The sequence below is a fragment of the Phyllobates terribilis genome, unplaced genomic scaffold (genome assembly GCF_046119375.1).
Source record: "Phyllobates terribilis strain yellow unplaced genomic scaffold, ASM4611937v1 Scaffold_5__5_contigs__length_657084704, whole genome shotgun sequence".
Classification (NCBI taxonomy): Eukaryota; Metazoa; Chordata; class Amphibia; order Anura; family Dendrobatidae; genus Phyllobates; species Phyllobates terribilis.
Genome location: NW_027362765.1, coordinates 174,802,072 through 174,828,259, shown reverse-complemented (window position 1 = coordinate 174,828,259; position 26,188 = coordinate 174,802,072). Strand labels below are relative to the sequence as shown.

General features: G+C 46.1%; 1 protein-coding gene across 1 annotated transcript in view; it reads left to right on the top strand.

The window, feature by feature from the left end:
* SKAP1 (src kinase associated phosphoprotein 1) overlaps positions 1-26,188 on the top strand; it is a 682,301-nt gene that overhangs the window by 627,521 nt on the left and 28,592 nt on the right. The gene's annotated exons all lie outside the window — the stretch shown is intronic.

Here is a 26,188-nt window from a genome sequence, read left to right as displayed (position 1 = left end):
TATACAGAGGAAGAACAATGTTCTCATCATATGCCCCTATTCCTCTTCTGATGCATGCCATGACTCTATTTGCCTTCGCAGCTGCTGCCTGACACTGGGCACTCCAATTTAATTTGCTGTTAACCAAGACGCCCAGGTCCTTCTCCATGTCCGATTTCCCCAACGGTTTCCCATTTAATATGTATGGGTGACTGCTGTTTTTCTTTCCCATGTGCATGACCTTACATTTATCGGCATTGAACCCCATCTGCCATTTTTTGTCCCAACTCCCCAATTTATCTAACTCCTCCTGTAGTTGTGCCCTATCCTCATCTGTATTAACTACTTTACAAAGTTTAGTATCATCTGCAAATATTGCTATTTTACTATGCAACCCTTCCACTAGATCATTAATAAATATATTAAATAATATAGGGCCCAAGACAGACCCTTGAGGCACCCCGCTAGTAACCCTGACACACCCTGAGCTTACTCCATTGATAATCACCCTCTGCTTTCTATCACTCAGCCAGCTAATTACCCACTTGCACACATTATCCCCCAGACCAAGCATTCTCATTTTATATACCAACCTTTTGTGTGGCACGGTATCAAACGCTTTGGAGAAGTCAAGGTATACAACATCCACTGACTCTCCCCGGTCCAGCTGTGAGCTCACCTCCTCGTAGAAGGCGATCAGGTTTGTTTGGCAGGAGCGATCCCTCATGAATCCATGTTGATATGGAGTTAGACAGTTATTATCATTAAGATATTCTACAATAGCATCTCTAAGAAATCCTTCAAACAATTTACCCACAACAGACGTTAAGCTTACTGGTCTATAGTTCCCAGGGTCACTTTTAGACCCCTTTTTGAATATTGGTACCACATTTGCTTGGCGCCAGTCTAGTGGGACAGTCCCTGTCCATAAAGAGTGCTTGAATATAAGATACAGCGGTCTGTCTATCACATTACTTAATTCTTTTAGTACCCGGGGGTGTATGTCATCTGGGCCTGGTGACTTGTCTATTTTGATATTATTTAGGCGTTTCTGAACTTCCTCCTGGGTCAGGTGGGTGATATTTAGCGGAGGGTTTACTTTATCACTCTGCATTTCCTCCAATAAATTGTTTTCTTTTGTGAAAACAGTGGAGAAGAAGCTATTGAGTAGGTTTGCTTTACCCTCATCGCCCTCTATGATTTTACCCAGGTTATTTTTCAATGGGCCAACTCCATCAGTTTTAATTCTTTTACTGTTTATATAGTTAAAGAACAGTTTGGGATTCGTTTTACTTTCCTTGGCAATTAGTCTCTCTGTCTCCTCTTTTGCTATTCTTATTTGTTTCTTACAGATTTTGTTTTTTTCCCTATAAGATATTAGCGCTTCCTCGCTGCCTTCTTGTTTAAGTTTACCGAAAGCCCTTCTGGTCCATCACCGTCCTTTGTGTATCCAAGAAAAACAGACATATTAAAAGTAAACAAAAATCAGATACAACAAACCCAATAACAGGCCATACATACTCTTTGACCCCTAAGGAAATGGCCATTGTTAGTAAGAGATTGTGGACAAGATTAAATCTTGCCCAGTAGAAGGGACAAATTGATGATAAAAGCTCAGTTTATAGACTACTATTACTTGTTCAGACTAGTTAATTTTGTTTTATTTTAAAGCTTTATGATTTAACTACTATACTCTGTTTAAAACCTTGAAGGACTGTCTAGTGTCGTAATAATAAAAAAAAAATTGATACTCGTATATTTAAATATTTAATATTGCTTCTTTTACTTTAGTATTAAACATATGATTAGGATAAGACTGTATTTAGAAAATCACACTTAAAAAATATGATCCCAACGAGAGCCCAACTTGAATCCTTGTACAAATGTAACCAAGAACTCAAGTAACAGACATGCCTTTTTTGAAAATTTTATAACGTAGTTTTTTCAAAATTGTGCATCAAAATTTTGAATTTGACTCCTCAAAACAAAATATCAACAAACATAATCTTGTGACATATTAAATTAAAGCATGTACCATTCTAAACAAAACTATGCCTCTCCCATCTCTATATCTTATTTCTAACCCGAGATATGATAAAAAATGTATCTAAGGCATTGCAGAACCTTAGATATCCATGATTACTAGCAACTAGCTAATTAACTGTCACTATATCAGTGGTCTTAACCATGGATACCTAAGGTCCTGCAATGCCTGCACATGAGGAAAGAGACATAGCGAATCAGAAGAACTATACTACATTTGTAATTTGCAGTATTTGCTAATATTATTATTATTACATCTACTACATATTGGCATAGGATCTTAGAGATGGGAATACCCCTTTAAGTTGTCTTTACTAGCATCTCCAGACTGTTAAAATCTCGCGCCTGCACGGGCGCAACAGGTTCTATGGATGACGTCACCTAAGTGAATCATGGCAAAAGGACAGCGACAGAGGACAGACAGAGTTGTTGACAGAGGAGGCGCCAAGCACAGACCAGTGATACTCAAAGGACCAAACTGCGCCTATTAAGATACAGTGAGGGACTTTTATGAAAGGTATTCTCATTGATATGTGGGGCAGCTGGGCACTTGTAAACAGGATGCTGAAGTGCAGGTAAAGATTAGGGATGGTGGATTTAGTTTATACCTGGTGACGGGTTCCCTATAATTATTTGCTAATGTCTATATGGCACAACACAAATATTTAGTATGTATTTTATTGTTATGCACTATAAGACCCACACGCTCTTGACTTTATGGCACCCAGAGAAGTGCAATGAGCATTATTGTACCTCTACTCTCACATGCTATGTCATATGTGGTTTTATTGGGATATTCTCCCCTAAAAGCATTGTCTCTGATGGAGGATTGATCAGTGACACACAGATTACCTACAACTACATATAAATGGCACTGTGACTCTTGCCGCTGTCTTATATTTTCCTTACTACTGCCAACTGCAAAACCTGACCATAAAATCCAAACCAAAGGGCCAGTTCATTAAGATTGGCGTTGTACATGCCAGTCTTAATGAAGGGGCGTGGTGGGGTATGAATCGCCAAATTCAATAAGAGGTCCACACGACTTAATGAATTCGGTGCATCTTCACAGTAGCATATGTCTCCGTGCACCCTGGCAGAAATGGTACTCCAGTTAAGGACTTGAGTAACATTTCTGGCATAAGTATACCATTAAAGTGGCGTAACTTAAAATGAATTTGGCGTCCGGAACGAAGGCCAAAAGTTGCTAAATTCTTGTGTAACTTCTCATTGTGCAAAAATGTTCTCAAAGTGCTTTTCGTCAGAAAACTGAAGTCCACACTTTGATGAATCAGCCTCAAAATGTTTAACTGCCAACAATGAATTCAGCACATTACAAGTTTTAATTGCAACTCTTAATTGTTTTAACACCACTTTTTACATTAATGGGAACTTTCATGTTTTATTCACCTTTTAATTTGACTCCTTGTGAATAATTGTTTTCCCTAAGGGCTTCACATGTTTGCACCTGGGCATTCTCAAAGATTCTGTATCTTCTGCTTTCTTCTCTGGTGTTGCTCAATGTGAATGGTTATTTTTATTACTTTCCTTGAATGGATTATATAGGCAGTAAACTCAATTTAATGCCATAAACATATAAGGCAACGGTAAACGTTTGTGTGCAGTCTTTAAACTTAACTAAATTAAAAACATATATTGAACTCAAATGAATACTTTTGGATTGCCTATATTATGTAAGTAAATTACCGTTAGACATGTATAGGCTTAAAGAAGATTTGTTACAAATGTTCTGCATAATGATGCTCACGTTAAATACAGCTTGACGTAATGGAGAGCACTTTTCCAATTCATATTGGTGTACATTTGCATAAAATATTCAAGTAATAAAAGTTTAGTAATTACAGTTCATGTTTAGTGACCAACTAAAGTGAATCTAGATGTCTTAGCATTGCAATACCCTGTAACATGTTCTAGACTTCTCAGGTTAAAGCTGGTTACAAATACAAGATTTAATGCAAATAAAAATAACCTGTTTTCTGAATATATCAGTTTTTTTCAGAAACTTTTTATTGGATAAATTAAACCTGTATACATAAGAGAAGAAGAAAAACGAGTTGTGTATGGTACATAACATAACTCACATGGGACATGATATTAGTGAGATCCTGTAGGATCTCTTACAGTAAATACCTTAACACAACATGGGTATGAACTTAAAACATTCCTGTACTATTGTATAATGCCAATCAAGAGGAAAAGGTAGAGAAAAAAGGAGAAGAGAAAAGACAAATAAAAAGAGCAAGTAAGAGGTTGGAGGGGGAGGGAAGGGATGAGTAGTAAATTAGTCTTAGTTATAAAATAAATCAGTTCCGAAGTATTGATGGAAATTCAGTAGCTTCTCTAAACCTAATCCAACACTGCTACGTTCGATAGAAGCCATCTTAATTAGTTTTATTAAGTGCTGAGTCTCTCCATTCTACACAAGGAGTCCATTTCCAAGGTCCATTCTTGTGTACAGTTGAAACCAGAAGTTTACATACACTATATAAAAGACACATATGCATGTTTTTCTCAATATCTGACATATAATCAGAATAAACCTTTCCCGTTTTAGGTCAATTAGGATTACCATAATGTTTAATATTTGCCAAATGCCAGAATAATGAGAGAATGTTTTAAGGCATTTTTATTACTTACTGCAAAGTCAAAAGTTTACATACACTAAGATTACTATGCCTTTAACCCCATTCTATCGTGGGGTGTAATAATATGTACCTGCACCCTGGGACTTAATGACCAGAGGCTGTGCTGGCGCGATCGCCGCTGGGTGTCAGCTGATTCTAACAGCTGACACTCGGTACTATGTGCCAGGAGCAGTCCCTCACCACTCCCAGCTCATTAACCCCCGAAATGCTGCGATCAAAGTCGATCGCAGCATTTCCGGGGCAAGCAGAGGTAAGAGCGCCCCTCTTACCTTGGATCGGAGAGCCCGCTCACACAGCGCGGGGTCCCAATCAATGCCATGGTGACCTAATGGCTGGTCAGCCTACAAAAAATTAAAGTACCATAATGGGACAAAGTAAAAAAGTGTCAGAAAGTGGGGAAAAAAATGAAAACATTTTTTAAAAAATCTTTAAAAAAAAAAATGAAAAAGTAATCCAAAAAAATAACAATATACTGTACCTATAAATAAATATTATTATGAAAAAACAACCAGACCTATAAAATCCCACTAGTTAACCCCTTTAGTGAACACGGTAAAAAAAGTAAATAAAAAAATGAAGCAAAAAACGATGCTTTATCATCATACCGCCAAACCAAAAATGGAATAAAACGCGATCAAAAAGACGAATGTAAATAAAAATGGTGCTGCTGAAAACGTAATCTTGTCCCGCAAAAAACAAGCCGCCATACAGCTTAATTATCCGAAAAATAAAAGTTATAGCTCTCAGAATAAAGCAATCCAAAAAAAAATTATTTTTTTCTATAAAATAGTTTTCATTGTGTAAAAGCGCCAAAACATAAAAAAACGATATACATGTAGTATCGCTGTAAACATACTGACCCAAAGAATAAAGCTGCCTTATCAATTTTACCACACGCGGAACATCATTAAAAAAAAAAAAAAAACACAAAAATCGGAATAGAAAGCGATCAAAAAATGACACTTGCCTGAAAATGGTACCAATAAAAACATCAGCTTGTCCCGCAAAAAACAAGCCCTTACATGACTGTCAGCCGAAGTATGGAAAAATGATTGCAAAAACTAGTCTTTGCAAAAAAAAGCGTCTTTTAGTGTGTGACAGCTGCCAAACGTAAAAACCCGTTATGAATCTGGTATCGCTGTGATTGCACCGACCCGAAGAATAAAGTTGTCTAATCACTTATACGGCACGAGGAACGGCATAAAAAATAAACTCTTGGGTTAGGGTTGTGCTAGGGTTAGGGCGGTGCTAAGGTTAGGGCTGTGCTAGGGTTGGGGTTGTATTAGGGTTGGGGTTAGGATTTTTTCAAAAGTAAAGAAAAAAAATGATGACGTTATGGCGACTAGTGTTGAGCGCAAGTGCTCGTTACTTGAGTTTGCATCAGGTGCTCGGGTATGCACCGAGTATTGCGGATGCTCGAGTGACATGCTCGAGTCTCCGCCCCATATGTTTCGCGTCTGTTATACAGCCAAAAAATCACGCGGGTATTGCATGCCATGCACGAGCGATCCCCGCATTTTTTTTGGGTGTCTAACAACCGTGAAACATTTGGGGCGGGGACTCGAGCATGTCACTCAAGCACCCGCGATACATGATGCATACCCGAGTACCCGATGCAAACTCAAATAGCGAGCACTTGCGCTCAAGACTAATGACAACTTATTCAATATGATGACCTAATGTTATAAATTTCTGTGTCGTACCTCTGGGTTCAAAATGTTCACTATACCCCCTGATAAAATCCTTGAGAGGTCTAGTTTCCAAAATGGGGTCAGTTGTGGGCGGTTTCCACTATTTAGGCACATAAGGGGCTCTCCAAACTTAGCATGGGTCTGCTAATTATTCAAGCAAATTTTACATTCAAAAAGTCAAATGGCGCTCCTTCCCTTCCGAACCCTGCCGTGCGCCCAAACAGTGGTTTTCCCCACATATGTGGTATCTGCTTTCTCAGGAGAAATTGCACAACAAATGATATGGTGCAATTTCTCCTGTTACACTTATGAAAATGCAAAATTGGGGGCTGAAAAACATTTTTATGGTAAAAATGTGAACATTTTATTTTTACGACTCAATGTTATAAACTTCTGTGAAGCACCTGGGGGTTCAAGGTGCTCACCACAAATCTAGATAACTTTTCTGAGTGGTGTAGTTTCCAAAATGGTGTCACTTGTGGGGGGTTTCCACTGCTTAGGCACATCAGGGGCTCCCCAAATGCAACATGGTGTCCGTTAATTATTCAAGCAAATTTTACATTCAAAAAGTCAAATGGCACTTCATCCCTTCCGAACCCTGCCTTGTGCCCAAACAGTGGTTTTCCCCCATACATGGGGTATCTGCATGCTCAGGAGAAATTGCACAACAGATTTTGTGGTCCATTTTTTCCTGTTGACATTCTGATCAGATTGTATGATGCCCACTGCCACGTCATGGCAAACCTCTTAGTTGGTCCTAATGTTTCCTGCCTTAAACGTGGCAGTGGGCTTCATACAATCTGATCAGAATGTTAAACTAAGAGCCTCATGTTCACTTTTATATATTTTTGCCGAGAGGCATTAGATCAATTTATGTTTTTGGAGGTACTGTCCATACTTTTTTTAGCATATTGCATTTTTTCCTGTTGCCCTTGCGAAAATAAAAAAAATTGGGTCTAAAGTAACATTTTTGTGAAAAAAAGTTAAATGTTCATTGTTTTCTTCCACATTTCTTCCACTTTTTGAATGTAGTTTTGAGCACCTTGAGGGGTGCAGTTTTTAGAATGGTGTCACTTTTGGGTATTTTCTGTCATAAAGGCTACCCAAAGTCACTTCAAATGTGATGTGGTCCCTAAAAAAATGATTTTGTAAATTTGGTGGAAAAATGAGAAATCGCTGATCAACTTTTAACCCTTATAACTTCCTAACAAAAGAAAATGTTGGTTCCAAAATTGTGCTGATGTAAAGTAGACATGTGGGAAATGTTATTTATTAACTATTTTGTGTGACTTATCTCTCTAATTTAAGGACATGAAAAAGTTTGAAAATTGCAAAATTTTAAAAATGTTCACCAAATTTCAGATTTTTTCACAAAGTAATGCAAGTCATATCGAAGAAATTTTACCACTATCATGAAGTACAATATGTCACGAAAAAACAGTCTCAGAATCAGGGGGATCAGTTGAAGTGTTCCAGAGTTATTACCTCATAAAGTGGCAGTGGTCAGAATTGTAAAAATTGGCCTGGTCATTAACATGCAAACCACCTTCAGGATTAAAGGGGTTAAACCATTCTGGACTGCCCATATGATGATATGTGTTTGGAAGCTTCTGATATGCTTTTTGGCAACATGTGAGTTAATTACAGACACACCTGTGGATGTATTTTAATGCACACCTAAAACACACTGCTTCTTTGTGTAGCATCATGGGAAAGTCTAAAGAAATCAGCCAGGATATCAGGAAGAGAATTGTGGACTTGCACAAGTCTGGCTCATCCTTGGCTACAATTTCAAGATACCTGAAGGTGCCTCATTCATCTGTACAAACAATTATACGCAAGTACAAACAAGATGGGAATGTCCAGCCATCATACCTCTCAGGAAGGAGATGGTTTCTGTGTCCCAGAGATTAACGTGCTTTGGTCCGACATGTGCATATCAACCCAAGGACAAAAGCAAAAGACTTGTGAAGATGATAGCGGAAGCTGGTAAGATTGTGTCAATATCCACAGTGAAACGAGTACTGTATCAACATGGGCTGAAAGGCTACTCTGCCAGAAAGAAGCCATTACTCCAAAAGAAGCATAAAACAGTCTGATCAATGTTTGCAAATGCACACAGGAACAAAGACCTTAATTTTTGGAGACATGTCCTGTGGTCTGATGAAACTAAAATTGAACTTTTTGGGCATAGTGACCATTGTTATGTTTGGAGGAAAAAGGGAGAAGCTTGGAAGCCTAAAAACACCATCCCAACTGTGAAACACGGGGGTGGCAACATCATGTTGTGGGGTTGTTTTGCTGCAGGAGGTACTGGTGCACTTCACAAAATAGATGGCATCATGAGAAAAGAAGGTTATGTGGCAATACTGAAGCAACATCTGAAGACATCAGCCAGTAACTTAAAGCTTGGGCGGAAATGGGTCTTCCAAATGGACAATGACCCGAAACATGCTGCCAAAATGGTAACAAAGTGGCTTAAGGATAACAAAGTCAATGTTTTGGAGTGGCCATCACAAAGCCCTGATCTCAATCCTATTGAAAATGTATGGGCAAAGCTGAAAAGGCAGGTGTGAGCAAGGCGACCTACAAACCTGGATCAGTTACACCAGTTTTGTTAGGAGGAATGGGCCCACATTCCGACCAACTATTGTGAGAAGCTTGTGGAAGGATATCCCAAACTTTTGACCCAAGTCATTTAGTTTAAGGCCAATGGTACTGTAGCATCGGCATCTCTGCCTTCTGCCAGGCAGAGACCCCGTCCCCCTTACCGCCGCACTCCTGGTCCGGCGTCTTCCGGCCTCCCTGCTGCTGCTGGTGCACGCAGCTTCCCGGGCACTGTGCTTAGGGTGCGCACGCGCTCCCTCCCTCTTGAAGGGGCCGTGCGCGCCGTCCTAAAAAGTCCCCGGCCAATGGCCGGAGGACTTTCCCTATTTAAAGCACCTCCTCCAATATGGAGGTGCCCGTGCAAGGTTGTTGCTCTGTGATTCTTACTGTTGCTTCAGCCCTCAGGTGCGTCTGATAGTCAGTCCTGTCCGCCAGTCTGTTCTTCAGTCCAGTCTGCCAGTCTGACTACTATCCAGCCCGACAGTCTGTCTACAGTCCAGTCCGCCAGTCTTTCTATGGGCTCTGCCCGCCTGCTTACCTGGAAGCACCTGCCTGTTACCTGCCGTGCCCGCCAGCCTGCTTACCTGGAAGCACCTGCCTGTTACCTGCCGTTCCCGCTAGCCTGCTTACCTGGAAGCACCTGCCAGTTACCCGTTGTGCCCGCCAGTCTGCCTACCCGGAGCACCCGTCTGGCTATCAGCCGAATCAGCCTGCTTGTCTACCTGGACCACCCGTCAGCCTGCCTGCCGTACTCATCTGCTGTACCGGTCAGTTCCTGCCTTCTGACCCGTGGGAGTCACCTGCTCTCATACAAGGTCGGTCCCAGAGTGGCTCCTGGTCCCCCTGCTCGGTCCCTCCCTGGTTCACAGAGTCGATTGAGCCGCCGTGCGACCTTGGTCAGGCAGAGTAGGTACTTAGTCACGCCCCTCTGGTCCCTCCTTGCACCGCAGCACAGAGGTTCCACCATCCGGATCCATAACAGTTTGCATGGGCCATGGAACCCGGTGGCCCCCAGGCTCCTTCGCTCTCTGACCTGTACCAGGAGGTTTCTCGTCAGAGATCCCAACAGGCAACAGGAAACTATCCTGACCTACCTGCAGTCTGTTAACTCTAGCCTGGACACACTGCCCAGGCCATCTGTGTCCGTCTCTAGCTGAGCGGCACCCGCTCCGGCGGCGCCTCAGCCTACTAGTGCCATGGCATCCGGCTCTGTGCGCCTCCACGTTTTGGTGGTGACCCCGTCTTATGTCGGGGTTTTCTAAATCCGTGCACGCTGCACATTGAACTCCTGGCACATCAGTTTCCCTCCGACCGGGCCAAGGTGGCGTTCATCATGTTTCACCTCACCGGGGAGGCATTGGCATGGCTAAACCCTCTGTGGGAGAGAGGGGATCCCCTGGTGTCCGATCGTCCGGCTTTCCTCACTGCCTTCCGGAAAGTCTTCGATGAGCCCGGACGAAAGACTTCTACTGCCTCCTCACTTCTCCGTCTCCGCCAAGGGAGTCTCACCATGGGCCAGAATGCCATACATTTCCATACCCTCGCATCTGAGCTTGCCTGGAATAACGAAGCCCTGGTGTCCACCTTCTGGGAGGGTCTTTCCGGACGGATCAAGGATGAACTAGCCGGTCGTGACATCCCTTCCACCCTGGACGACCTGGTGTCACTAACTACCCGGATTGACATTTGTTTTTTGGAACGAGCTAAGGAGACTACCCGGGAGAGAAGATTTCCGCGTCTCGCTCCTGTATTCCAAAAGCCTGCCTCCCAACCAGCAATTCCCCAGGCACGCTCACCTGAACCCATGCAAATTGACCAAACCAAGATGGTCAAGTCTCGCCAGGAGACGCGCCGAGCCGAAGGGAGTTGCTTCTACTGTGGCAGTAAGGAGCATCTGATCTGTTCCTGCCCGGTGAAGCCGGGAAACTCCAGTGTCTAGGACCGCTCGGAGAGGTCATCCTAGGCAAGAGTAAATCCTCTCCGTCCTTGACTCTATCTGTTTCTATTTCCAGTGGTGAGATCATCTTCTTTGAGACCGCCCACCTGGATTCCGGAGCCGCTGGGAATCTCCTTTCTCAGGCCCTTGTGGAGCAGTATCAGATTCCTACCATACGTCTGGCTGAACCATTGGCAGTCGCTTCCGTGGATGGGAGACTTCTTCCGGAGACCATCTTGCTCGTCACAGAGCCTTTAACCCTTCAGGTGGGAATGATGCACTCGGAGAGGATCTCCTTTCATGTGCTGTCCGGTCTCTCACTCCCTCTTGCTTGGTCTACCCTGGTTACAGAGACATGAACCCGTCCTGAATTGGCGATCTGGTGAAGTGCTCGGTTGGGGGCAGGATTGCCATGAGTCCTGCCTGGTTCCGGTTCGTCCAGCTCGACCCCCGTTTACTCCGGCTAATCTACCTGGTCTGCCGGCACCCTACTGGTCGTATGCGGACGTCTTCGACAAGAACGAAGCTGAGACACTACTACCTTATAGGCCGTATGATTGCCCAATCGACCTGGTACCCGGTGCTTCACCTCCCCATGGGCGTATCTACCCCTTGTCGCTGGCTGAGACCCGGGCCATGTCTGAGTACATAGAAGAGAATCTTGCTAGGGGATTCATCCAGAAATCTACCTCCCCGGCTGGAGCAGGATTCTTCTTCGTTAAGAAGAAAGACGGCTCCCTATGTCCGTGCATTGACTACAGGGTTCTTAACCAGATTACCATCAAGAATAAGTACCCCCTGCCTATCCTCTCAGAGCTGTTCGACCACCTTAAAGGCGCGAAGATCTTCACCAAGCTCAATCTTTGTGGGGCGTACAATTTGGTCCGGATCCGCCAGGGAGACGAGTGGAAGACGGCATTCAACACCCAGGAAAGTCACTATGAATATAGCATGATGCCCTTTGGTCTCTGTAATGCCCCAGCTGTCTTCCAGGAGCTGGTTAACGACATCTTCCGTGATCTCCTGTATTCTTGCATGGTGGTGTACCTGGACGATATCTTGGTCTTCTCTCTGGATTTGCCCACACACTGGAGGGATGTTCGTCAGGTTCTGCTAAGGCTTCAGTAGAATCGCCTCTATGCAAAATTTGAGAAATGTCTCTTCGAGCAGACTTTCCTCCCGTTCCTGGGATATATTATCTCCCAGACTGGTTTTCGGATGGATCCCGAGAAGGTTTCTGCCGTCTTAAAGTGGCCCCGACCGGAGGGGTTGAAGGCGATTCAGCGATTCCTGGGCTTCGCAAATTATTACCGCCTCTTCATCCCTCATTTCTCCTCCCAGACTGCTCCCATCTCCGTGCTCATCCGTAAGGGAGCAAATCCCAAGGAATGGACATCCGAAGCGGAGGAGGCCTTCGTCTCCCTAAAACAAGCTTTCTCTTCCGCCCGTGTGCTGCACCGTCCGGAATGCAACAAGCAGTTCTTCCTGGAGGTTGATGCTTCCTCCTCCGGAGCCGGAGCGGTGCTCACCTAGAAATCCCCATCCGGGAGAATGGTAACCTGCGGCTTCTTCTCCAAGCTCTTCTTCTCATCCGAGCGCAACTACTCCATAGGAGATCGTGAGCTGCTTGCCATCAAATTGGCGCTGGAGGAGTGGCGCTACCTGCTGGAAGGGACTCTGCACCCGGTGGTCATCTACACTGACCACAAAAACCTGGCCTATTTACAAAACGCCCAAAGACTCCATCCGCATCAGGCCCGGTGGTCTCTGTTCTTTGCCCGATTCTGCTTTACTCTACATTACCGCCTTGCGGACAAGAACATTGAAGCCGACACTCTATCCTGCTCATTCCTGTCTTCTGACCAAGAGGAGGAGCCTCTGCATATAATCGACCCCTCCAAAGTAATGACTATGGCTCCGTTTGACCTGTCTCATCTTCCACCCGGTAAGATTGTAGCAGTTCCGGATCATAAGAAGGTTCTTCTCTGGGGCCATTCATCCAAACTAGCCGGCCATGCTGGCCAGAGGAAGACCTTCCTGCTCATCGCCCGGCATTACTGGTGGCCTTCCCTATGCAAGGATGTTGCGGATTTCGTCACGGCTTGTTCCTACTGTGCCCGTAACAAGGTTCCCAGGCATCTTCCAGCCGGCCGTCTCCTTCCTCTTCCCGTACCTTCCGCTCCGTGGCAACACATTGCTATGGACTTTATTACGGATCTCCCTGTTTCTGCCGGTTGTACTGTCATTTCATAGAATCATAGAATGGTAGAGTTGGAAGGGACCTCCTGGGTCATCTGGTCCAACCCCCTGCTCAAAGCAGGATTCACTAGATCATCTCAGACAGATGTCTGTCCAGCCTCTGTTTGAAGACGTCCATTGAAGGGGAACTCACCACCTCTCGTGGCAGCCTGTTCCACTCATTAATCACCCTAACTGTCAAAAAGTTTTTTCTAATATCTAATCTGTGTCTCCTCCCATTTAGTTTCATCCCATTGCTTCTAGTCTTTCCTTGTGCAAATGAGAATAAAGATGATCCTTCTACAATGTGACAGCCCTTGACATATTTGTAGACAGCTATTAAGTCTCCCCTCAGTCTTCTTTTTTGCAAGCTAAACATTCCCAAATCCTGCAACCGTTCCTCATAGGACATGGTTTGCAGACCAGTCACCATTCTGGTCGCTCTTCTCTGAACTTGCTCCAGTTTGTCTATGTCTTTTTTAAAATGTGGTGCCCAAAACTGTACACAGTATTCCAGATGAGGTCTGACCAAAGAGGAGTAAAGACCGATAATGACTTCACGTGATCTAGACTGTATGCTTCTGTTAATACATCCCAGAATTGTATTTGCCTTTTTTGCTGCTGCATCACACTGTTGACTCATGTTCAGTCTATGATCTATTAGTATACCTAAGTCTTTTTCACATGTACTGTTGCTTAGCTCTATTCCTCCCATTCTGTATATGCTTTTTTCATTTTTATTGCCCAGATGTAGTACTTTGCATTTTTCCCTGTTAAAAACCATTCTGTTGGTTGCTGCCCACTGCTCCAGTTTATTTAGGTCTTTTTGAATCCTCTCTCTCTCTTCTCTAGTATTAGCTATCCCTCCTAGCTTTGTGTCATCAGCAAATTTAATCAGTTTACCCTCAATTCCTTCATCTAAATCATTGATAAAGATGTTGAACAATACAGGTCCCAGGACGGAGCCCTGTGGTACCCCACTTGAGACATTCATCCAGCTGGATGTGAAGCCATTTACAACCACCCTTTGAGTCCGATCACTAAGCCAGTTATGAATCCACCTAACAGTTGCCTGGTCCATTGCATACTTGGTCATTTTTTCAATAAGGATGATGTGAGATACTTTGTCAAATGCTTTGCTGAAGTCAAGATATACTATATCTACAGCATTTCCCTGATCCACCCAGTCAGTGATTCTGTCATAGAAGGAAATTAAGTTAGTCTGACATGACTTGTTAGTTACAAACCCATGCTGACTCTGGTTAATCACTTCATTCTTATCCATGTACTTACATACATGTTGTTTAATAATTTGTTCAAAGATCTTTCCTGGTATAGAAGTCAGACTCACCGGCCTATAGTTCCCTGGGTCCACCTTCTTCCCCTTTTTGAAGATAGGAACAACATTTGCTCTTCTCCAGTCTTCTGGGACTTCTCCTGTTCTCCAAGAATTTTCAAAGATTATGGAGAGTGGTTCTAAAATTTCTTCTACAATCTCCGTCAGTACTCTGGGGTGTAATTCATCTGGACCTGGAGACTTGAACTCATTTATGTTAGCTAAATATTCCCTCACAATCTCTCTGTTTACTGATAACTTGGATTCCTCTATTCCTTTAAAAGGACAGTGAAGATCAGTTGATGTTACATTTTCTTTCTGAGAGAAAACAGATGCAAAATAGGAATTAAAAAGTTCGGCCTTCTCAACATCCTCTCTTACCATTTCTCCATTTTCATCCTGTAAAAATCCTATAGCATCTTTGACTTTTCTTTTACTTTTGACATACCCCCAAAATCCTTTTTTATTGCTTTTGACATCTCTTGCAAGCCTTAATTCATTGTCAGCTTTAGCTAACCTGATACGTGCCCTACAGGATCTGCAGACTGCATTATAATCTTCTTTAGATATGCCTCCCTCTTTCCATTTAATAAACATTTCTTTCTTTCTTTTTAGCATGTGTTTAAGTTCTGTGTTCATCCATCCTGGTTTCCTTAAATGCTTCCCATTTTTCCTACTTTTCGGGATTGTTAACGATTGTGCTTTGAGAATCTCATTTTTAAAAATTTCCCATCCTTCCTGGACATTTTTGTCCTTAAGGACATCCAGCCATTGGATCCCTCCTATTCTCTTTCTGAGTCTCTTAAAATCTGCCTTTCTAAAATCTAACCTTGAAGTTTGAGTCTTCACATGTCTTCCTCCTCTAGTTATCCAAAATTCTATAATAGCATGATCGCTGCCTCCTAGGGTCCCAGCCACCTTTACCTCCTCAACCATTTCCTCCCTGTTTATAAGAATTAGATCCAAAGTAGCAGATCCCCTTGTTTTCTCCCCTACCTTTTGGAAGATAAAGTTGTCAGCAAGAGAGGATAAGAATTTGCTTGACCTGTTAGTTTTACTTGAGAGAGATTCCCAACAAATGTCTGGATAGTTGAAATCTCCCATGACCACTACGTCATATTTTTTGGAGAACTTGGTCATTTGATACATAAAGAGTTCATCCATATCTTCAGCTTGCCCAGGTGGCCTGTAGTAAATGCCTACAATGGTGTCCTTTCCGTTGTTCTCTCCTTGTATTCTTACCCAAACAGTTTCCACAGAACTCCCAGTCTCCGAAGCTTCAATCTCTGTGCAGATATACGCTTTTCTAACATACAATGCAACACCTCCTCCTCGTTTATCAAGTCTGTTTCTTGCAAATAAGTTGTATCCTTTTAGCCTTTTATTCCAATCATGTGTATCGTCCCACCAAGTTTCAGTGATTCCAATGACATCATATTCCTTTTCCTGCATTAGTAGTTCCAATTCTCCTTGTTTGTTGCCCATGCTTTGTGCATTTGTATAAAAACATTTTAGTTTGTGATTGGTTTCTCTTCCTCCCATATTTTTATTATTTCGATTTTTTTGTCTTTGTTCTTCTTTTCCACTTCCAGTAGCAGAGATCTCAATAGTATTTGTCAGCTGTGTGGCTTTTTCTGGCCTTTTGCTTCCCTTCCCACATTGTTCTAGTTTAAAGCTCTTCTGATGAGTGTAGCAAGGCGACTTCCAAATACATGTTTTCCAGTCTTCGTAAGGTGCACCCCATCTCTAGCAAGTAGTCCATCGTATAGGTAATTCATTCCGTGATCCAGAAATCCAAATCCTTGTTGACGGCACCATCGACGTAGCCAGTTGTTCACCTGTAGAATCTTATTCCACCTCATTGTTCCATGGCCATCCACTGGGAGGATGGATGAGAAGACCACCTGCGCTCCCAATTCTTTCACTTTCTTGCCTAAGTCTTCAAAGTCACTGCAGATGGTTTCCAGGTCCTTTCTTGCGGTGTCATTTGTCCCCACATGTATTAGCAGGAATGGGTAGTGATCTGTAGGTCTGAAGAGTCTTGATATCCTGTCAGACACATCTTTAATTTTTGCTCCTGGAAGACAGCACATTTCTCTTGAGGTTATGTCTGGTCTGCAGATAGCGGCCTCTGTTCCTCTTAACAGGGAATCCCCCATGACCACCACTCTCCGTTTTTTCTTCACAACATTCTTCTTTCTCCATCCAGGAGGATTCTGAGGGCTTACAAGGTTATTCATTGCTGGCAAAGTCTTATCTTGCTGTATTTCTTCATGGTTCTCCTGTGTGAGAGCCTGGTACTGGTTCCTGAGCAGTATGGGTGCTGACTGCCTCTCGATCCTCCTGCTTCTGTGGGTCACATGCTTCCATTCCTCTGTTTCGTCAGGTGCAGTTCGAATTTCTTCTCTTTCTGAATCATGAAGAGATAATTCTGCTCTGTCTAAGAACTCTTCACCTTCCTTAATGATTTTCAAGGTAGTTAACCTCTCTTCTAGATTTCGCAACTTTTCCTCCAACAGGGACACAAGCTTGCATTTCTGGCATGTGAAGTCTGGCTTTTCCACTGGCAAGTCTGTGAACATGTAGCAGGATATGCAGCTCACAAAATGGCTCCTGGACTCTTCCATGTTCTTATTGTTAATGTTCTGAAAACAGTGAAAAAAGCTTAAAAAAAAAAAAGCTTCAAAAAGCTTCAAAATGCCGATGTCCTCTTTTCAGCTCCAACAGCCAAAATCCAGTGTTCTTTGAGCTCGCGGAGACTCTTCACTTACCCCAAAATGCAGTGGGAATATGCAAATTATCTCCTCAGGACTCCTCCCCTGGTTTACCGATGTCCTCTTTTCAGCTCCAACAGCCAAAATCCAGTGTTCTTTGAGCTCGCGGAGACTCTTCACTTACCCCAAAATGCAGTGGGAATATGCAAATTATCTCCTCAGGACTCCTCCCCTGGTTTACCGATGTCCTCTTTTCAGCTCCAACAGCCAAAATCCAGTGTTCTTTGAGCTCGCGGAGACTCTTCACTTACCCCAAAATGCAGTGGGAATATGCAAATTATCTCCTCAGGACTCCTCCCCTGGTTTACCGATGTCCTCTTTTCAGCTCCAACAGCCAAAATCCAGTGTTCTTTGAGCTCGCGGAGACTCTTCACTTACCCCAAAATGCAGTGGGAATATGCAAATTATCTCCTCAGGACTCCTCCCCTGGTTTACCGATGTCCTCTTTTCAGCTCCAACAGCCCAAATCCAGTGTTCTTTGAGCTCGCGGAGACTCTTCACTTACCCCAAAATGCAGTGGGAATATGCAAATTATCTCCTCAGGACTCCTCCCCTGGTTTACCGATGTCCTCTTTTCAGCTCCAACAGCCAAAATCCAGTGTTCTTTGAGCTCGCGGAGACTCTTCACTTACCCCAAAATGCAGTGGGAATATGCAAATTATCTCCTCAGGACTCCTCCCCTGGTTTACCGATGTCCTCTTTTCAGCTCCAACAGCCCAAATCCAGTGTTCTTTGAGCTCGCGGAGACTCTTCACTTACCCCAAAATGCAGTGGGAATATGCAAATTATCTCCTCAGGACTCCTCCCCTGGTTTACCGATGTCCTCTTTTCAGCTCCAACAGCCAAAATCCAGTGTTCTTTGAGCTCGCGGAGACTCTTCACTTACCCCAAAATGCAGTGGGAATATGCAAATTATCTCCTCAGGACTCCTCCCCTGGTTTACCGATGTCCTCTTTTCAGCTCCAACAGCCAAAATCCAGTGTTCTTTGAGCTCGCGGAGACTCTTCACTTATCCCAAAATGCAGTGGGAATATGCAAATTATCTCCTCAGGACTCCTCCCCTGGTTTACCGATGTCCTCTTTTCAGCTCCAACAGCCAAAATCCAGTGTTCTTTGAGCTCGCGGAGACTCTTCACTTACCCCAAAATGCAGTGGGAATATGCAAATTATCTCCTCAGGACTCCTCCCCTGGTTTTTGGGTGGTCGCTGACCGCTTTTCTAAAATGGTCCACTTCATCCCTCTGCCTGGTCTCCCGTCTGCATCTGTGCTGGCTAAGGACTTCATCCATCACATCTTTCGTCTCCACGGTCTACCCCTCCACATTGTGTCTGATCGCGTGGTCCACTTCATTTCGCGCTTCTGGAGAGCTACGTTTAAGCTGCTGGATGTCTCCTTGGATTTCTCCTCTGCTTATCATCCTCAGTCCAATGGTCAAGTGGAACGTATCAACCAGGTCCTTACCAGCTTTCTCTGACACTTCGTCAACGCTCACCATAACGATTGGGTTGAGCTCCTACCATGGGCCGAGTTCTCCTATAACAACCATGAGAGCGAGTCTTCTTCCAAATCCCCGTGCTTCGTGGTCTACGGTCAGCACCCCCGGAATCCATTTCCCGTCTCCGCTTCAGTGGACAATCCTGCTGCGGAGTCTCTGGCCAGCGAATTTTCTACTATTTGGTAAGACACTAGAGCCGCACTTCTTCAATCCTCCGAGCGGATGAAGAAACATGCTGATAAGAAACGTCTGGATCTGCCTCAATTCCGTCCGGGAGACAGGGTCTGGCTCTCCTCCAAATATGTTTGTCTTAAAATACCATCGTATAAGTTGGGTCCGCGGTTCATCGGTCCGTTTAAGGTTCTCAACCAAATCAATCCCGTGGCTTACAAGCTAAAACTCCCTGCCACCTTACGGATTCCCAACTCCTTCCACGTATCTCTCCTCAAACCAGTTGTTCTTAATTCTTTTTCTGACGATCCAGGTACCACACCAGCTCCGGTCTCTTCTGAGGACGTCTATGAGGTAGAGAACATTTTGGCCACCAAAAGGATAAGAGGAAAAAACTTTTTTCTGGTGGATTGGAAGGGGTTTGGCCCAGAAGAGAGTTCTTGGGAACCCAGGGAGAACATCCATGCCCCTCTTCTTCTTAAAGAATTTCTTGCACACCTAAAAAAGAGTGGGCGTAAAGGGGGGGGTACTGTAGCATCGGCATCTCTGCCCCCTGCCAGGCAGAGACGCCGTCCCCCTTACCGCCGCGCTCCTGGTCCGGCGTCTTCCGGCCTCCCTGCTGCTGCTGGTGCAGCACTGTGCTTAGGGGGCGCGCGCTCCCTCTCTCTAAAAAGTCAGCCGGAGGACTTTCCCTATTTAAAGCACCTCCTCCAATATGGAGGTGTCCAGTCCGCCAGTCTGTCTATGGGCTCTGCCCGCCTGCTTACCTGGAAGTGACTCGACCCCTGGGCCGTGGGGTACCCGGAGCCGGGCCTTGTGGATGCTAGGGGGTTGTAGTCACCGTGGCGGTGACCCAGGGCGGTCAAACCAGTGGCGGTCTATTTGTGTGAGGTTAATGTCCGACTACGCCACCTGTGGATTGCGGTTATTAAGAACCGCCGCTGCGGAGCAGGCCGCTGAAGCTGGTCGTGTGTGCAGCAAGGTGATGTGACTCCCCACAGGAAGAGTGTAGCTTCAGGGCAGCGTGTATGGATGATGGTGGTAGTGGTGCAAAGCAGCAATAGTAACGACACAGAGTCTTTGCTGTGCAGTCCCAGGGTCTTTACTGATGGCAAATATGAGGGCCCCAACGGGAGTACCGGCTAATGATGAAGGCCTGGTCAGTCTGAGAACAAACGTAGAGTCCCTCTGGTCAGACGGAGTTGTAGGCCTGCCGTTCTGACCATACTCTTTGGTTATCCTGCTGTAGTCGTGTGGTAGCCCACGTCCCTGAGTGTAACGTGTAGTGCTCACCCAGATGGCTGGCGACTCGGGCCCTTTGTCTTCCTCGCTCCTCTGTGGCGGTACCGGTCCCTTTCGTGTGGCTGAGCCTCCGGGCTTCTGGTGGGCCAGGAGACCTGAAATCCCCTGCCTTGTGGTTTCTGCTGCTGGGTGTGTAACCCCCACGGCCTCGGACTCCGGTGTCCGGTTCTCGGTGTCACTGGCCAAGACGAGCTCTTCCAGCTCCAGTCCCTCTCTCTCTGCTCCTCGTGTCTACCGAGCTCCTCACTCTGCTACTGCTTTGCTACTACTCTACTAACCCCGCCCCAGATCCAGTTTATAAAGGGCAGGATCCTCCCCTCCCTGGTCTGGGGCAGAAGGTGTTGCATGCAAAGTGTTCCTAACCAGGGAACTCCCGCTTGTTCTCAGACATGGTATTGCTACCACTGTGGCGACCAGACCCTCTGGGGTGCCACATTCCCCCCTAGTAAATTCCAGTACTCCGGGACTGAACACATTTTGTAAAAATGCAACAGGTGACAATCAATAACAAGTAATAAACAATAACATCAACATATTTACAAGTACTTTTAGTCTTTTATAGGTCACGGTAACTTCCGTAACCGGGTGTCCATTCCACTGAAGAAGATGTAGTTTGAGGGACCCGTCCCAAACCCTCCACGGGGGCCCTGGGGTGGCTACAGGGCATTGATGATCCGGATGTTGGACCACGTCTTCAGCCACCTCCACGGGTTTTTGTTCTGTGGTCTGGCACAAAGGGGCACTTTATAGGTGCAATTATTTACAGAGTGTAGTGTTTTGGTTATTCACCGTCCATAACCTGATAGTCCTTTAACCCTGTCGGGTAACTAGAAAAACATATTTTAGTGCGCACATAATAAGCAATATTTTAACTTTTGTAATTATACAGGTATATTTCACAGTAAAATCCTCCAGCAAGCAGGGATTTGACCTTTAGTGGTTCTGGTGGACCTGCGTAACACACTGTCTGTCTGTGTTCCACTCTGATCCCCTTTTTCTACCCCTGATGTGGTGGGCTCACTGTCATCTGCACTACAGGTGTTTTGAGGCGTCTCTGGTAGGTTGGGCAGCTTCCTACGGATCCTTTGGCTTACCGTGGGTACGACAGGCTCGCTACTAGCAGAGGGTAGATTCTCCTGGTCTGCTGATGAGGAATCTTCTGTCTCCGGGGCCAATGGTTCTTCCAACTCTACTGAGACTTCTGTAGGCGCTTGAGGGGCTGGTTGGAGAAATGTAAGGAAAGGCACAACAATGGCGTTATTCACTTGTGTCCATGACCGGGGAAATTCTCCGAGTACTGTGCTGACCATTTCTTCCACTTCCTCTGCGGGTTGAGGGATATTTTGGTCTTCTCTAGCGTGTTGCAGCTGCTCGGGACATTTCTTCAGGTGGTCTCTGGAAACTGTTGCTGTTGTCTCACCTCCGTCCTTACTTATGAGGCACACCTTGGTGTTATCATGGTTTGAGGGTAGAACGGTGTACGGCTCTTTTTCCCACTGGTCATCCAGCTTGTGGAGTCGCTTTTTCCTCTTTAGGACTTGCTCTCCAGGTGACAGGGGAATAGCAGGTGCTTGTTGATTGCAAGTCTTCTCTTGCTTGGGACAGACTTCTTTCAACACTTTCCTGTACCTTGCGGTATTGCTGCTGCCACTCAGTATCCCAATCTGCATCTGGTGAGGCGTCCTCTGGCGTCAGAACTCCCATATCCAGGTCGATGGGCAGCTTACCAGGTCTTGCTCTCATCAGGTAAGCAGGTGTGCAGTTGGTGGAATTCACTGGGATGTGATTGTACAGGTCCACTAGATCTGGCAACTTTTCTGGCCACAGACTGCGTTCTTCCGGGGGCAACGTCTTCAGTAGGTCTATCACCACTTGTTTCATCTTTTCACACATCCCGTTGGTCTGGGGGTGATAAGGCGTTGTCCTGATCTTCTTGCAGCCATACAGGTTGCAGAATTCCTGTAATACCTCCGCTTCGAAGGCCGGACCTTGGTCAGTTAGCACACCTTCTGGGTAACCATGCGGGCGGCAGAAGTGCTGTTGGAAAGCTCTGGCCGCTGTCTGAGCCGTTTGGTCCTTGACTGGCACTACTACCAGGAACCGGGAGTAGTGGTCTACGATGGTGAGAGCGTAGACATAGCCTGACCTGCTTGGGGACAGCTTCACATGGTCCAGGGCTACCAGTTCGAGTGGCTGCTTGGTGATGATGGGCTGCAGGGGAGCCCTCTGGCTGGCACGGTCTTTCCTTCTCAGGTTGCATGGTCCGCAGTCTCAACACCACCTCTCGATTGCTCCTCTCACGCCAACCCAATAGAACCGTTCACGCAGCAGGACTTCCAGCTTTTTCCATCCGAAGTGTCCTGCTCTATCGTGGTACGCTTCCAAGACCATAGACGCGTCCCGCCTTGGGACTACCACCTGCCAGACCAGCTCATGCGTCCGGGAGTTGACAGTTCTTCGACACAGCTTCCCTTCATAGATTAACAGCTTACTCTTCTCTTTCCACAGCTGTTTGGTCTCCTCTGGAGCATCTGGGTCAGGGTATGAGTCGGCTCGTGTCAGCAACTCTTTGACTAGGTGGACGGCCGGGTCACTGTCTTGTGTTTCTGCCCAGCCGTGGTGGGGCAAGGGATTGAACGTGGCCTCTTTGGTGGCAGAGTACCTGTCTTTCACACAGTGGGAGCACTGAGTTATCCCATGACAGTGGAAAGCGGGGATTTCTATCTCTTCCAGTTCTTCTGGGTCTTCTCCCCCATCTGGCAAGTTAGGCATCCTGGACAGTGCATCTGCGTTGGCATTCTTGCACCCAGCCCGGTACTTGATGGTGAACTCATAATTGGAGAGTCGGACCATCCATCTCTGCTCCAGGGCACCAAATTTCGCAGTGACCAGGTGTGTCAGCGGGTTGTTGTCTGTGAATACGGTGAACTTGGAAGAGGCGAGGTAATGTTTAAAGCGCTCTGTCACTGCCCATACCACTGCGAGGAACTCTAGCTTGAAGGAGCTGTAATTTTCAGGGTTCCTTTCTGTGGGCCGGAGCTTCCTGCTGGCATAAGCGATTACCCATTCTCTGCCCTGCTGGATCTGGGACAGCACCGCTCCCAGTCCGACGTTGCTCGCGTCCGTGTGGAGGATGAAGGGCTGGCCATAATCAGGGTAAGCCAGGATCTCGTCCCCCGTGAGGGCCATTTTAAGCTGGTGGAAGGACTCATCTTCCAGCTTGTCCCATTTGAATGGCGGCTTCTGGTTTTCGGCCTTCCTGGACTTGGCCTATCAGGAGGTCCTGCATGGGTGCCGCCATCTTGGTGAAGCCTGGAATAAATCTTCGGTAGTAGCCTACCAACCCGAGGAACTGCCGCACTTCCTTTACGGTGGAGGGTCTCGGCCAGTCCTTGATTACTGTGATTTTGTCGGGGTCTGGAGCTACACCGTCAGCGCTCACCACGTGCCCCAGGTACTGTACCTTGGGCTTCAGCAGATGACATTTTGAGGGCTTCACCTTTAGACTAAAGCCAGCCAGGGCGTCAAACACTTCCGCCAGGTGCTTCAGATGGTCCTCATACGTCTGGGAGTATACAATGACGTCATCCAGGTACAGCAGGACTGTCTCGAAATTCTTATGTCCCAGACAGCACTCCATCAACCGCTGGAAGGTTCCTGGGGTGTTGCAGAGCCCGAATGGCATGCAGTTGAACTCGCTGAGGCCCATCGGGGTGGTGAATGCTGTCTTTTCCTTATCCGCCTCTGCTACAGGAACCTGCCAATACCCACTAGTAAGATCCAAAGTGGAGAAATAGTTAGCAGACTTTAATGCAGCTAGTGATTCCTCTATTCTGGGTAATGGGCATGCATCTTTGTGTGTTATGCGGTTGAATTTCCTGTAGTCTACACACATTCTCATAGTGCCATCCTTTTTCTTTACCAGAACTAATGGAGCTGCCCAGGGGCTACAACTGTCTCTTATTACCCCAGCCTCCTTCATTTCTCGCAACATCCCTTTGGCATTTTGGTAGTGTGCAGGGGGTACAGGCCGGTACTTTTCTTTAATGGGTGGATGGTCTCCCGTGGGGATATGGTGTTGAACCCCTTTTACCTGCCCGAAGTCAAGTGGATGTTTACTGAAGACCCTTTCCTATTCCTGTACCACCCGGTATACTCCTTGTTTTTGGTTTGGAGGGGTGGAGTCAGTGCCCACATGCAGCTTCTGACACCAGTCCTCCATTTGTCCCTTGGAGCCGTTATCCTCCGACTATTGGGATGGAGGCAAGGGTTCCACTGTCTTTATAGAATTCTGGTTGACAGTGAACAGTTTGGCTAGGGTGGCATACCGGGGCAAATGGACTTCTCTCTCCCCAATGTTTAGGATGCGGACGGGTACCCTCCCATGGCGGACATCAACCACCCCCCGGGCTGTCAAAATGGTGGGCCTACTGTCAGAGTAGACGGGCTCTACCAAGGCCTGGTAATCTCTACCCCTTAGACCAATAGCTGCCCGGCACCATATCATCATTTCACTTTTTGGGGGCATGGCGATAGGGAATGGGTCACTCATCCTAACACTACCAATTTCACCACCAGACAGTTCTACCCGTTGTCTTTTTTCATCAGGGCTCTGATCTCCCTCTGTAGAACCCGCTGCTGGCTGGAACTGGCGGTTTCCGCAACCTGATGCAATAAGACAATTATTTCTGCAAGACAATTTTCAATGACATTAGTGCCTAAAGTTATCATAGGATGACTTTCTCGGCGATCAATGTCGACAATAATCAGTCCTTGTGCTGGCAGTTTGACTTTGCCAACCTTTATGGTCACTTCTTTGAACCCCACCTGAGGCACGGGTTGACCATTGCTGGCATAAATGCTCAAATGTTCATCTGGACGGCGGGTAATATCAGAGTCAGTCCAGTACCGTTTGAAAAGAATGTAGGGGATGGTGGTCACCTGGGATCCAGTGTCCAGCAACGTGCTCATTGGAAAGCCGTCCAGCACGACAGGTAGGACCGGTCATCCTCCCACATATTTGTCTCGCCAGCTTGATGGGCCTGGTGGTCTTATGCCTGGGGGTTGGCCCTCTGCCCCAGGTTTTGCTAGTTTAAATGACAGTACCTTGCATAATGTCCTGGCTGGTTGCAGCGGCGGCAGATGGGTTGTCCGTCCTGGTCGTAGCGGTCGCTGTTCCTCCCTCGGGATGGTGGAATCCTCTTCTGTCGGCACCACGGGACGTCCTCCAGACTGGAAACCAGCTGGATCTTTCCTTTGGGGGACACCTGCAAGGACTGCACAGTTTTGGTTAATGCAGCTACACTTTTAGTTAGCTCTTGGACCTGATGGTGCAGGTCTGTTGACGGGGCACTGTCCAGAGTTTGTGCATCAGCTCCTACAGGCTCCGGGGAAAAGGGTGCCACCTCCTGGTGGTAGGTGATAGCTGGACGGCGGTGAGCGGTAGCACCACCTGGTGCTGGTTCTCGTAGCACCCAGATGGCCCTGTCCTTAAATTGAGCAAAGTCCAAATCAGGGTTTTGCAGAGCCATTATGCGCAGCTGGGTTCGGTGGGCGCTGGACAGTAAACCCTCAATAAATTGCTCAGTTAACAGTCTGTTTTCCCCGCGCACACTGTCAGGGTCTACCTGTTTGATGGCTCTCAGCGCCTCCTGCAGGTTTAAAGCATAGTCCCGTACACTGTCCTGTGCCCGTTGTTTGCAGCCATAGAACTTCATTTTTATGGGTGTCAAAAGTGTCCTTTAGGCGGGCCAGTATCTCCTTTTAGAGTCCATTTTTCTCTGGCTGACCAGGATTTTACCTCTCTCTGGGCTACACCAATCAACTGGCCTATAAGGATGCTCACTTTCTGCTCCTCGGACAGGGGATATACCTTAAACAGGCTGCTTAGTCTCTCTTTGAAGTCACTCAGGGTGTGCGACTCTCCTGAGTACTGGGACAGCCACGCCG